This window comes from Mastomys coucha, unplaced genomic scaffold (genome assembly GCF_008632895.1).
Source record: "Mastomys coucha isolate ucsf_1 unplaced genomic scaffold, UCSF_Mcou_1 pScaffold14, whole genome shotgun sequence".
Classification (NCBI taxonomy): domain Eukaryota; kingdom Metazoa; phylum Chordata; class Mammalia; order Rodentia; family Muridae; genus Mastomys; species Mastomys coucha.
Genome location: NW_022196896.1, coordinates 26887551 through 26896957, shown reverse-complemented (window position 1 = coordinate 26896957; position 9407 = coordinate 26887551). Strand labels below are relative to the sequence as shown.

Here is a 9407-nt window from a genome sequence, read left to right as displayed (position 1 = left end):
CAGTATTTTGACTTCTTCCTTTCCAATTTGTACCCCCTTGATCTCCTTCAGCTGTCTTATTCTCTAGCTAGAACTTCAGGTACTATATTGAATAGAAATGGAGAGAGTGGGCAACTTGTCTTGCATCTGATTTTAGTGGAATTGCTTTGAGCTTTTCTCCATTTAATTTGATGTTGCCCATAAGCTTGCTGTACATTTCATTTTTTATATTTAGTTATGGCTCTTTAATCCCTGATCTCTCCAAGACTTTTATCATGACAGGGTGTCTGATTTTGTCAAAGGCTTTTTCAGCATCTAATGAGAAGATCATGTGATTTTTTTCTTTCATTTTGCTTATATGGTAGATTATGTCAACAGATTTTCCTGTGTTGAACATTTCTTGTTGAAGAGATGCAGACTGTAGGGTCCCTAAGCCAAAATGGCCATCCACTCTTTTCCAAACTGGTGAGCTCTAGCTAGGTTCAGTGAGAGACCCTGTCTCAAAAGCCAGGGTGAAGGGTGGTTGATGAAGACATTCAACTTAGACCTCTGGCCTGTACATGCCTACACACATACTGATACACAAACACATACACACAGAAACATACAAAGAATAGGTTAGCTCCTGGTGCCATAATCCTAAATATTTAAGCCATTTGTAACCATAATGGTCTGTTTCTTATGTCTGTCTGTCTTGAAACTTCAAGTAGCTTAATGGTACAGATTAGTGCATCATGATGGTCATCATTATGACTGGAATTGCCAGTCTACTATAGGGAAAAGAAATGTTAAAGATTACTCTTTAAAACTTGTTTGGGGTTGGGGGTTGCCAAAATACCACATGTATGTGTCTAAAATTTAAAGGGTAAAGCAGTATAATCTTTATGCTAGGAGGAAAGAAATAAAACACTTTTTTAAATGTTAAGATTTGTTTTAGTAATTATTTACATGTATATGTGTGTGAATGTATGTTCACACATGCATATGTGTATCCACAGAGGCCAGAAGAGGGCATCAGATTCCCTTGAGCTGAAGTTACAGGTGGTGATGAGCTGACTGACATTGGTCCTGGAACTAAACTCAGGTCCTATGAAAGGGTAGCATGTGTCCATATCCACTGAGGCAACTCCCTAATTCCCCAAAACATTAAAAACTAATATTGACAAGCTTGAGAAACACCAAGCTCTAGGCTCACTGCCTATAAGGCTGGATATCTGACACACTGTGGTGAAATGAGCTTCCTCTCCAGGTACTTTCACCCTGGTGCTGAAACTTGTCAAGAAGAATAATTTAGTGAATGCCCTTTACAAAGCAATGAGCCAGTGTGCAAATCTGTGTGTACATTTCTATCTTTCAGACTTCACGTTGACTACTGCATACACTCTGTATGCAGTACACACTGTATGCATACACACTGTATGCACACAGTGATACAAGGAATAGAGGCAGCAAAAACAGCAGAAAAGGGGTGATGGCAACAGAACCTTAGAATTTGTGAAGAAAGCTGTTAAGTAATATTTAATTTGAAAAAATTTTTTTTTCCGAGACAGGGTTTCTCTGTATAGCCCTGGCTGTCCTGGAACTCACTCTGTAGATCAGGCTGGACTCAAACTCAGAAATTCAATTAAAAATTCTTGAGACTGGGTCTCAAGACTGAAAGACAGCATGGTTAAAACACTGTTGAGTCATGGTAAAATTCAGCCTGTTTTTTATCCATAGTTTTAGGTCTTCATACTTTACCTGTTGTGGTCGAGATCTTGAAGGTGAACAATCTATGTACACGCTCTGCTTTTAATAAATACTATATATAGATTCTAAAATATATATTAGACTTAACATATGTTTTGTTTTATGTGAGGTCTTGCTGAGTAACCCAGAATGCTGTCAAATTTACTAACTAAATGGTTCTATCAGTGGTCCTTCCGTGTCAGCTTACTGAACTCTGGGATCACAGAAATGTGCTTTAGATTTACTATTTTTAAAGGGTATCTGACCTAACTCCACAAAGATAGTTTTATATGGATCTTTAGGTGGAGAAAGGGAAGCCACTTTCCTGAACCCGAAGATTCCATATCTACAGATTTGATCCATCACAGGTTTTGGAGGAGTGTATGTATGTATATTTTTCCTTTGTTATTTCCAAAAATGATGAAACATAACAACTATTTGTGTAGTGTTTACTTTATATCCAGCATTAAAAGTAATCTAGGGGTAATTTAAAGTGCAGAAAATGTTTGTAGATTGTATTAAAATGTTGCACCATTTGACATAATGAATTCGAGTATCTGAGGATCCTCTGGTACCTCAGAACCCCCTTTCTTCCAAATGAAAAATCTTTTTACTATATTACCTGTCTCCGAGCAATGGCTTCATGAGTATCTTAAAACTTACTTTCTATAACAGAACACCGAATAACACCCTGCTCTGTCTCCTAACTCTCGCCCCCCCGACCTCCCATGGTGTTTCTTGGAACAGGGCGAGCAAAAAGATCAGCCTCCTGTGCAGAGCTCACACAGGGGCTGCACCGGCTGTCTGAGCTGCACGTGCTGCTGTCTGAGCTGCACGTGCGCGGTCACCCCCTGCCTCACACAGGAGGCTCGCAGAGCTGTGTCCCTCCAGGACTACCCAGAAGGCCGCGCTTCCCTCTCAGCCCGACTTGGTGGGCAGGCCTGCCGGTAGCCGACCACTCCTCGGTGCTTATCGCGGTTTTATCTTCCCAGCAAGTTGCTCCCCTTTTGCTGTAGCCGAGTCTTGCGCGGAGAATTCCTGGCAGCCCAGTCCCACGCCAAGGTTTGTGCCCGGCCCAGCCAGCTTGAAGTTTTGAAACGGAGACCTCTGTCGGAACGAGCCGGCCATGGCTGGACACCGGTTTGGCCTCCTTCCCCTCCGCCTTTGGAGGAGGTAGGTAAGTGGACGTGTGTGATCTGACTGAGTACTTGGGTACTTGGACTCAGCTCCGTAGATCCTACCCCTGGTACGTCGCGATCGGAGCAATTAGCATGTGAGCCCTCAGTCTGTCCCTCATGCTTTGCCAAGATTCGAGGGAGATGGGGTGGGTTTAGAGTGAGGTTTCAGCTTAGCCTTGGTGAATACGGAACGGGCGTAGGAGCTGCAGGGCTGGACGGATTTTTGTTTAACGTATGCACTAGAAAAAAATGTCAGAATATTTAAAACCGCGTTCACTGCAAGTAGTGTTCCCCAACCTGTTTTGTTTTGGTTGTTTTGTTTTTAAGCTAATCTATGCCCTCCAGCGGTATGAATTGGAATAACTTTTAAAAACAGTACTGTTTACCCTTCTCACAATTCCAAGAAATTGTGAACTCATTAATTTCACCTACTTGACAAATTTTTAAGGAACCTCACTAAATTTAAGGCATTCTGCTTCCGTGTGTGTATTCGGTATTAGAGACCTTAATTTAACAGAGCTTGGATTGGCTCCTTTCCATAAACCTACTTCCTTTTCTACAATAGGCTTTTAGACCAGCTAATGTGGAAAGAGCTAATAGAATAGTGCCCGGCACGTTATAAGTGTTAAGTAAATATTAATCATTATCATAATCACTGCTAACTATGTTTACAGTTTATCTCCTACACATTTGTTTTTCGATTTTTTTTTTACCCTTTCATATTTGAGTCTTTTGAGTCAAGTGTCATGTAGCCCAAGCTCGTTTTGTACTCCAGTGTGTATCGAAAGATGGCCATGAACTTGTGATACTTTATCCTCAACCCTAAGAATGGTGGAATTGCAGATGTGTACTACCACACCCATTTTATGTGGTGCTAACGATGGAACCCAGGGCTAGGCAGGCACTATACCAGCTGTGCTCCATCATTAGTCCTTTCCTACTTTAATTTTCCAATGGAACCAGTTTTATACATGATAATTCCTAAAGTTGGAGGAAGGCAGGTAATAATCTGTACTGGGGAGTGAGAAGTCAGAGGGAGGTAATTGAGAGCTTGCCTCAGAAAAACTAAAACGAAAGAAGGAGGAAGACAGGCAAGCAGGCTGGCTAAAATCCTATTCCATGCTTTTAATTCTAGTTCTGGAGAGGTAGAGAAACGTGGATCCCTTGAATGCACATTACCACCTTCAAAAAAAAATGAGAAAGAAAATGAAGACGAAAGAAGTATTTAATATTCTCTGGCAGTCAGTCACACCTGCGATTCCCTACCCATCTCAATTTAAAACAAAAGCTTAAGCTTGGTCTACTTTCTTGCCAGTACCACATCTGTTTTGTTGACATCAGGTACTGTCTAGCTTCCTTGACCTCTTCTGGGTTATCCCTCTCTCAGGCTCATTCTTGTTCTCCAGACCTGTGAGCTGTTTTTAATTTGTTTTGGTTTTGCATTGGGTATTTTGCATGCCAGGCGTGAACTTTAAGGCTGAGCTATCTTCCAGCCCCTATTTTTATTATTATTGTTGTTGCTGTTTGTTTAGACAAGACCTGGAATGCACACTCTTACTGAGTCAGCTTCCTGAGTGCTGAGATTACAAACGTGCTTTCTTAAGGTTTTTTTTTTTTAAATTTGCTTGTTTGGTTTTTGAAGATTAATCCAAGTAATCAGACTTTTATTTTAGTTATTATGTGATATGGCTACATTAGAATATAAAGATATAATATAACATGTCATCATGGGTAGTTTTTTTTAACTTCCCATTGTTTATGAATTTTATATCATGTACCTCGATCCCACTTATCTCCCCATCCTTCCATATCTACTTTCCGCCTTTGAAAACTTCCTCCCCAAAGAAAACAAACAAACAAAAATTATCTCTGTAGAAGCTGCGGTTTGTCACATACCCTTTTTCTTTCAAATGTTTATTGCCGTGAGTCACTGGACTGGTTTGAGGTTTCTGGCTTTTTCTACACTCTCAATACTGATTGCCACCAGGACTCCTCTTGGATAGCCTGTTGTTGCCCTGTTGTTGTCATGGAGATTCCCCAACTTTGGATTTGCAGGGCCCACCCCTCCATGTGCTCTAGCAGTTCATAGATGGGGCAGATATCGGGGTGGCCAAGTAAAAGCCCTGGATCTGGACCTGGGTGGTACCTGAATTATTCATCCAGTCAGCTCTCCTGCTTTGCCAAGGTGAGGGGTGGCACTACTTCTGCCTGTGGCAGCTGGAAAGTGCCCTTATTCCCTGGAGCCAGCTCTCCCACACTGTGCAAGTGGCGAGGGCCAGGGTACATTAAAAGTTTTAACGTCGAGTATTTCTCCTTATCCATGTAAAGATTCTATTGCTTTGATGAACAGTATAATGAACAGTTAGCTGTTTGGGAGGAAGAGAATTGGCTTTTTAAAAATTGTCTGTTAATATTTAAATGATTGATGGTATAAAACTTTTTCCAGAAGAAATAAATATATTTTAAAAATGATGCTCAAGTGAAATTATGTAGATTCAAAATTTTGGAGAATAGGAGAAGCCTGCCACCTAAGCTTAACTCTCATAGCTCCACCCACTTTGAAAAGAAAATTTATTTCTGCAACTACAAACAATAGAAATGCCCCAAGTCATCTTGCTGTCTCATCTCATTTGAATTCTGATGTAGCAGGTGATGTAAGGACAGAAAGCATTAGACGTCGAGAACCCAAAGGATAAGGAGTGTACTTGTGAATATTAGGCACTTTTAGTTTTGAGCCCCCCATCTTCTCCCATGACATCATGGGTAAAATAATTTATCTACGTTATGGACAAAGAGATACTACTTCTTAAGTTTATAAGAATCCCAGTTATTGGCCTATCGATGCATTGTAGATAAGTGTAGTGCAAGTGAACTGTAACAGCTGACAGTGCGGTAATTACAGTTGCAGTGACAAGCAAGGGGCTGGATGGCTTTTGAAAATGGTATCATGATCCTGCAGGATTCAGCAAACAGCAAACTGTGCGTATCTGTGTGTTCTGTTACTCTTCTTCCTCTCCTTGTTCTTCCTGAATACAATACTTTTTAAAGAATTGTTATAGTTCTAAAAAGGTGTTTTACTTTGTTTTGTGTATATCAGATTTTAAATTAAACTATTTCATTGTTAAGTTTGTGTTCTTTTGAGAAGAAGCTAAAGTCCTGAAGGCTCACTCTCACATCTTTGTGTGATTTGTGAACTTTGTTAGAGCTTTCAATGTGCTATGAACTTCACTTTGTGGTCTAGAACTAAATGGAAGCATCAGTAAATGTCAGGGCTCCTCAGTATAATATCTTATCAGTTGCCTGTCTACCCAAGTGTGCTTGTCGAGGTCAGAGAAGGGCTTCTGGAATTCCTCCTTCCTCCACGGGGTCCAGGGGTGAAACTTGGGTTATTAGACTTGTGCAGCAAGTGCCTGCCTCTGCCTCACCATTTCCCTAGTCCTAGTCAATTAAGACATTGATCTCAGACTAGAAGAAAAGATGTAGTCTACTCATGTTTTCAAGGGCAAGATATACATTTGAAATATTCTCTGAACTGATTCATTTGAACTAAGAATGCTATCATAGTGGTTTTAAAAGACCAATATTGTTGCTTCAAGAAATAACTAAGGTATGAAATGCTTTTGGTTTCTGTCTTACCTAATGATTTGAACTCTTGGTTCTTTTTCAGGTAAGTCTTGAGTTATATTTCATAAATATATTTGCTCATTAGAAAAGAAAATTCCTGGGTGGAGAAGATGCTTCAGTGAGCCACACAGGCCTGATGAGCTTCAGAACCCATATGAAGCTGACATAGTAGCACAAGCATGTTTGTGGAGATAAACTTACAAAAATAAATGTTGGTTGTAACTGTTGTTGGGATGTTTGAATTCAAACTCATATTCTGATAATTGAACTCACTTTCTGACCATTTCTTCCAGATTTTCTACAGTATTTTTAGTTGCTGCTTAACTGTTTGGAGATGAGAGGGCTGCCTTAGTCATCTCTTCATTGGCTAGATAACCAGCCAGGTTACTGAAGGACCTAGCATTTCATACAAGCTGAGTGGTCAGCTTTAGGTTCCCTTTGTAAGTTTGAGAACTGGGAAGGGGCGGCCAGCTCTGAACAGATAGCAGCTTCCGAAGGAACCAATGGAAAAAAGAGAAAGTTCACCCTGGGTTCCCAGGACTGGGGACATCGCCTCTCCCAACAATGCTCTCTACCTAGATTTAATTGCATCCTACCATCCAGATAGAAATTATGCGTGTATCCTAATCTGGACTTATGTAACTTTTCTGTATATACAGGTGCACATGCCCCAATGCTAATGTGTAGATTAGAAAAATTTATAAAAAGTGTTAGTAAAACGAGGGAAAAACACTAAGACAAAACCATACTGAGCTGGGCATAGTGCTCTCGCCTTTTATCCTAGCACTGAGACTGAGGATAGCGGCAAGCCTGGCCTACATAGTGAGTTACAGAACAATGGGCTACATAGACCCTGTCTCAACACCAAAACACAACCCCACATGCCCAGGTGCTAATCAACAGAGACTTTTCAAATCATAAGCTAATTTAAAAACACATGTTATTCTCTCTGCTGTGGCTCTTTGGTAGAAGTGAGTATTGACCTGCAGTGGGCAAAGCGGTAGGAGGAACTCCTGCCCCATGCACAAGAGCTTCCAATGGTGATCTACCAACAGCAACGTTCTATTACAGTGAAAACTCACAAACTCTTCCAAGTGCACATGTGCATATTACATTTATTTAACATACACATAAAAGATGTTCAAAATGACATTTCTGTTGGCCTTTACAACATGATCCTAATGTATTTTAAAGGCAGACGTACCAGGTAGGAATGGTGGTATACTCTTGTAATCCCAGAACTTTGGAGGCAGATGTCTGACTTTTGAGTTTAAGATCAGCCTGGGTTGTACAGTGAGACTGTTTTTTTTAAAGGATATCTTAAAAGATTAGAAAATACTAGAAAGCTAATTTGTTTAATTTCCAGAAAAAACTTTTCCTCTGATCCTCAATTATATTTTGACACCCATCTTGAAATTTATTTTTTTCAGTTCTCCAGTTGAGTTAGAGCCTTCCTTAAAAAATGGTTTTGCTTGTGGGAAAAGGAATTCTTGAACATCATTAGCAAAACATACCAAGAGGTGGACTACTGGTTTATGTTTTTATTTTTGCCTTAAAAAATTACTTTTATTTCATGTGCACTGGTGTTTTGTCTGCATGTTTGTGTGAGGTTAGATTCCATGGAATTTGAGTTACATGCAAGCAGTTGTGAGCTTCTATATGGGTGCTGGGAATTGGACCCAGGTCCTCTGGAAGAACAGCCATGCTCTTAGTCACTGAGTCATTTCCCCTTCCCCACAGATGAGGTTTTGACTTAAATCCTAGGAATAGGATGTACCAGGCTATCCACTTGTTCATGGTTGAAACTATGGCATAACAAGGGCAACTTCCTATTTGGGGGAGACTCCCTCCCAAATCCAACTTGCCATCTATGTCACTTGGCTACTGAGTTCTAAATGAGAGACAGTATGCACACATTTCTTGGAAAACTTAGAATGGTCTTAAAGCAGTTTGAGGTTTTGTTTTTGTTTTGAGACAGGGTCTTCCTATGTTGCTCTGGCTGGCCTGCAGCTCACTCTGTAGACCAGGCTGTCTCACAGTGATTATCCTCCCTTTGCCTTCCAAGTGTTGGGGTTAAAGCCACGCACCACCACAACTGGCTTCATGTTGACAGTGCCATGGATGATTCTGTTCTGTTTACTGTGAAGAATAAGTAGGGCCAGGATTGAGATCACTAGGAGACTGGGGAGATGGAAAGAGCTTGTTAACAGTCCAGTGTAATCCTGTAATTGATAGGGGGATCCTGTTTGCAAGTCGTTGTTGCCCGCGCAGTTGTCTCGCCAACAAGAAGACACACGGACACTAGGATCCTTCTGCAGCAAGTGTTTATTGCCTCATCCAGAGGAAAAAGGGCCAAGCCAATAATCGGCACTGCTTATATACACCACAGCGCAGCGTGTCCGCCCACAGCGTGGCGTGTCCGCCCATGATTGGCTGTTTGCTCATCACCCCACATGACGCCCCGGGATGGGCTGTGACTTGGCGTCTTTTCACCCTACGCACATGCGCAAACAGTTCTCTACGCACATGCGCAAACAGTTGTTTACCAGGAGTCGACAGCGGAAGTAGGTGCCATCTTGCCATGGCGAATGTCTCTCCAGCTTCACCGCTCCCCACATCTCCCCCTTTTGTTTTAGTTAAAAAGGAAGGCCAAATGTAGCAGGTCAGAGAGTGCTTTTGCTCTGCCAGGGCCCCTGTCTTAGGTCATTCCGCATCAAACCTGCAGCCTTACCCATCATAGGATTACCCCCCCACCCCCGCCTGAGGGCTCTGTGTCTTAGGTTGGTCTGTGTTTGGGGAAAGTTGCCCGTCTCTGGGTACCCTGGAGCTTGCATAGCTCGTCTACTCTGACCCTGCTGGGCAGTTGCTAGCAAAGGCGCTATTGGCCAGGGGAGGAAC

At 41.6% G+C, this 9407-nt stretch overlaps 1 long non-coding RNA gene across 3 annotated transcripts; it reads left to right on the top strand.

The window, feature by feature from the left end:
• The first annotated feature begins 2072 nt into the window (after positions 1 to 2072).
• On the top strand, positions 2073 to 8876 carry LOC116088087. 3 transcript variants are annotated; one of them, XR_004117758.1, is made up of 4 exons: positions 2073 to 2092; positions 2455 to 2880; positions 5788 to 5864; positions 6553 to 6735. It is a non-coding gene; the product is annotated as an uncharacterized LOC116088087 (long non-coding RNA). The 3 variants fall into 3 exon arrangements; XR_004117759.1 differs by lacking the exons at positions 2073 to 2092; positions 6553 to 6735 and adding an exon at positions 8745 to 8876 and having other exon boundaries at positions 2394 to 2880; XR_004117757.1 differs by lacking the exon at positions 2073 to 2092 and having other exon boundaries at positions 2394 to 2880.
• Positions 8877 to 9407: the final 531 nt, after the last annotated feature.